This window comes from Neomonachus schauinslandi, chromosome 13 (genome assembly GCF_002201575.2).
Source record: "Neomonachus schauinslandi chromosome 13, ASM220157v2, whole genome shotgun sequence".
In the NCBI taxonomy this organism is placed as follows: Eukaryota; Metazoa; Chordata; class Mammalia; order Carnivora; family Phocidae; genus Neomonachus; species Neomonachus schauinslandi.
The window spans coordinates 177,682-182,620 of NC_058415.1; the positions used below are offsets into that span (position 1 = coordinate 177,682).

The 4,939-nt window shown below is 39.7% G+C and overlaps 1 long non-coding RNA gene across 1 annotated transcript in view; it reads right to left on the minus strand.

The window, feature by feature from the left end:
• The window catches only part of LOC110584418, a 39,672-nt gene extending 34,794 nt beyond the window's left edge, over positions 1–4,878 (minus strand). The window contains exon 1 of the long non-coding RNA XR_002480577.1: positions 4,743–4,878. This is a non-coding gene — a long non-coding RNA (uncharacterized LOC110584418). The remainder of the gene's footprint in view (positions 1–4,742) is intronic.
• Positions 4,879–4,939: the final 61 nt, after the last annotated feature.

Here is a 4,939-nt window from a genome sequence, read left to right on the forward strand (position 1 = left end):
GGGGGGGGGGGGGGGGAAGGGTGGAGGAGAGTAAGAAGCAGGGTCCCCGCTAAGTGGAGAGCTGGATGTTGGGCTCAATCCCAGGACCCCAGGATCATGACCCAAGCCGAAGGCAGACACTTACTTGACTGAGCCACCCAGGTGCCCCTGCCCTACAGTTTTGAATGCAAATTTCTTAATCACTTCTCTTACTGCTTTTGGTTTGAGTAGTAACTGGAAAGTCCTTACCCATACCCAAATTATGAAAGAATGCTCTTTTTATTCTAGTAATTGTGTGGTTTGGTTTCTTCTATTTAGATTTCTAACATATTTGGAATTTCTTTTGGTTTATGTTGTCAAGTATGGACTCAATTTTATCTTTTATCCAAATGGTTATCACTGTCACAATGACATTTATTAAAGAATTAATCTTTTCCCCAGTGATTTCTTATGCCATATTAGGTATACACTATCCAAATATACTTCAGTCCATTTCTGGATCTTATACTTTATTCCCTTTGTCTATTCATGCTCTAACTCTACAATGTTACAATCACCTAGGATCTAGAATATGTTAGCAAAACCTCCTTCACTGCCAGTCCTTTCCAAGATTCCCAGCTTTTTAATTGTTAAATTTTTTGCAAATTCAGCTTTTATCTCCAGCATGAAACCTTGTTTGCTTATTTGGGGAATTATGTTGAAGTTCTATATCAACTTAGAAAGAATTTATATCTTTATGACAGCATTTGACCAAGTCTATTTTGTGACTAGTATAAAATTTTCTTCTTACAGCTTTTCACATTCTACTTTTAAGTATTTTATCTTTTCAAAAAATATGCTGAAGGGCGCCTGGGTGGCTCAGTCGTTAAGCATCTGCCTTCGGCTCAGGTCGTGGTCCCAGGGTCCTGGGATCGAGTCTGCATCAAGCTCCCTGCTCCGCGGAGAACCCGCTTCTCCCTCTCCCTCTCCCCCTGCTGTGTTCCCTCTCTCGCTGTGTCCCTGTCAAATAAATAAAATCTTAAAAAAAAAAATATGTTGAGATTTTCCTTATTGTCATAACTTGTTTTTTTAAATGAAGGCTATTAAATTTGTGTATTAATTTAAAATGCTGATGCATCATTCAGTAATTTTTTAAATTACTGACTACTGAGCTTTCTAGATGTATTTTATTTCTTCTATAAATAGTTTCAGTTCTTTTTAAATTTACACAACTCTCATTGTTTTCTCACTGATTTCATTGGCTAATGCCAGCGTAAAAAGTTAACATACTTGCTTTGATTCTGAACTTAACAAAATGTTTCTATTGTTTTACATATTAAGGAAGATACTTGCTTTAGTTCTGGGATACATCAATTCTTACTGCAGCGATTTTTTTTTTTTTTTTTAAGTTAGAAATGGGTGTTGAGAGGCACCTGGATGGCTCTGTTGGTTAAGTGTCAGACTCTTGATCTCAGCTCAGGTCTTGAACTCAGGTTCAAGCCCCAAAAAAAGAAAGAAAGAAAGAAAAGGGTGTTGGATTTTGTAAGATCTTTTCAAGTGCTTAGGGGAGAAATTTTTATGACTTTTTTCCTTAGATCTATGTACAAGATTAGTTATGCTGATTCAATTCCAAATATTGAGGCATCCTGGCATTTTTGGATACAGGTTTTTTGGGTGAGGTTTTATTTTAATATGCTGTTGGTTTCTGCTAATATTTAAAATTTTTAAATCAATATTCATTACTGAGATTTGTCTACAGCTCTTTTTGTACATTTTCCTTCAGGTTTTGATCCAAATGTTGTATGTGTCCCATTTACTAACTTGAAACTTTCCATCTTTTTGGTAGAATTCTTCTGCGAAACTTTCTATGACTGATGCTGTTCTGTAAGAGGGTTACATTTCTTCATTTCTTCTAATAAAATTTGTTTATAAATTTATGCTTTTTATCATAACTTGTCACTTTTGATAAATGTATTTTCCTAGGAATCTACTAACTTATCAAAGCACTCTTTTGTTTTTACTCTCTTATTATTTTACATAGAATTGTGAAAATAGGGGTGCCTGGGTTAAGAGTCAGTTAAGCCTCCAATTCTTTTTTTTTTTTAAAGATTTTATTTACTTATTCATGAGAGAGAGAGAGAGAGGCAGAGGGAGAAGCAGACTTCCCGCAGAGCGGGGAGCCCGATGCGGGACTCGATCCCAGGACCCTGGGATCATGACCCGAGCCGAAGGCAGACGCCTAACCATCTGAGCCACCCAGGCGCCCAAGCCTCCAATTCTTGATTTCAGCTCAGGTCATGATCTTGGGGTCGTGGGACTGAGCCCCACATCAGCTCAGTGCAGAGTCTGCCTGGGACTCTCTCTCCTTTCCCTTCTTCAAATAAAGAAATAAATCTTTTAAAAAAGAACTGTGAGGGGCGCCTGGGTGGCTCAGCCGTTAAGCGTCTGCCTTCGGCTCAGGTCATGATCCCAGGGTCCTGGGATTGAGCCCCGCATCAGGCTCCCTGCTCTGCAGGAGGCCTGCTTCTCCCTCTCCCACTCCCCCGCTTGTGTTCCCTCTCTCGCGGTCTCTGTCAAATAAATAAATAAAATCTTAAAAAAAAAAAAGTGTAATAAAAAATAAATAAAATAAAAAAGACCTGTGAAAATAGTTTATTGCTAAAATTTCCTCCTTCACAGTTATTTCTCCTGATCACTTTTTACATCTTTCTTCATTTTTTTCTGGATTTGCGGTGAGTGGTTTGACTATTTTGGTTTTTATCGCACTACATTTATTTACTTATTCACTTACATAGTTTTGGGCACCTGGGTGGCACAGATAGTTATTTACTTATTCACTTACATAGTTTTCATTTCTCTTTTAAGCTTTATCAATTTTGGAATTTACTTTTATAATTTATTCCCTTCTGCTTTGTTTTGATTTACTTTGTTAGTTTTTTTTTTTTCCTTCTGAGTTGAAAATTTAATTCTCTCTTATAGTCTTAAGAATTTAAGGCTAGGGATGCCTGGGTGGCTCAGTCAGTTAAGCGTCTGCCTTCGGCTCAGGTCATGATCCCGGGGTCCTGGGATCAAGTCCTGCTTCAGGCTCCTTGCTCGGCAGGAAGCCTGCTTCTCCCTCTGCCTGCCACTCTCCCTGCTTGTGCGCTCTCTCTCTCTCTCTCTCTGATAAATACATAAAAGATTTAAAAAAAAAAAGAATTTAAGGCTATAAAATTTCACTTAATTGCTTTAAGTGTATACTGTTGTTTGATATATTGTGCTTTATCAATTTTCTTTTAAAATTTGCAGTATCATTTTGCATTTTCTTTGAACAAGCTTACTTTTGATAGCTTTTTAAATTCCAAGTGTATGTCATTTGAAAAATTAATTTCTAGTTTTGCTCTATTGTGATAAAAGAATATTGTCCTATTTTTACTTTAAGGAAATTTTTTTCTTTGAAATCTGTATTATTAGTTTTATGAATGTTTCACATGTGCTTGAGAAGACGGTACTATCTTCCTACCAGAGTGTTAAAAATCAAGATTTGTGCATAAAATCGACCTTATGTTTGCTGTTTTAGATCCTTATTTTTTGGTCCTGTGAACTGATAGCTGATGTTTAGTCTCCCTATCTACAATTAGGCTGTCTTTCCACTTAAGGTTTACATTTTTCTGGAGTGTTCATATTTTTTCTAAAATAGGTCTTGCTTATTTTATGTCGTTTATTTCCAATTCTTATTAGTGTCTACTGTAAAGTGGGAAAGGGGGTCTTTACTTCCATTACATCCTTAACTATTGTTTTAATAATGCCATTAGTGTAATTTTATCCTCAGCTATCCTACTGAATTCTATTATTTATGATCACATGAAGAATGATGATGGTGAACTAAACGGAAAATAAATCTTCATAGAAACGTTTTAAGTGATCTGTGATCACAGTAAACTAGTCCAGCCTCCATGTCCCATTGTATTCAGCCTTAAATTCTATTTTAAGCCAATGTCTTCTCCTCACAAAATGAGCACAAACACTCTATGACTTAGACATTTGCTGCATTCCTCAATTCTGAGCTCTTCAGGACATTCCCTGGTAAACTTTACTGCTTTACTTTGGCCCAAAGCTGGCAAATTTGGGCCAATCGCCCCAAGTCCCCAACTATCCACCAAAGAAGAGAGTGAACATCTTCCCTCACAGATTTGGCAAACATAGGCACCCAGTAGCAAAATATTCTTTTCAAATATTCTTTCTTGTTTAAAAACAAATTCGGATCTTGCCTGCATACCGAAATAAACGTCTGTTTCGATCCGTTTTAAGTAATTTCTGACTCTCCACATGTGAAATACACTGATGTTTTGACTGACCAAAGAAGAACGTCTGCGGTTTAGGGCTCTCACTCACAAACCTCCTCTCCCATATGACACACCTCCTTTGAGTCGCAGCACCCCATCTTGGATCCTTGTAGATTCCTACTCAGCCAGCATCCCAAACACTCTCTCACCGGCAAACACACCGAAGCTTCCCTCAGCCCAATCCTACCCCAACTACATATTCCTACTGGCCCAAGCTCAGGACACAGCTACTCACCTCCCCGGCTCGCAGACGCCGCCCCTTCACCCACCCAACACCCACGTCCCCGTTCCACCCAATACTAGCCGCCACCGAGAACGCCTGAATCATGTGCACTTTTGTCTGAACTCGGACAGCTGGGAGCTGGGCCAGAACTCTCAGTATTCCGCAGGGGCGACCAGGCCGAGTTTCGGCGTCTCCCACCCCCAGGCCAGACACTGAGCGGTAGGACGACCACCTACCTTGTGGATCCAGCAGCTCTTTTGCGCGACATTTCCCGAGTCCCAGGCGCCCGAGCTGAGCGCTTCCCTCCCGTCCGGCCGCTTTTAAGGCTCTACGTAACGTTGCCCAAGTGCCTCTGCTCCGGTGCCCAGAGTCTCTCTCGTTCATCACGCTGCTTTTACGGCTCTGCGCGACATTTCCCAGGAGTCCCTGCCGC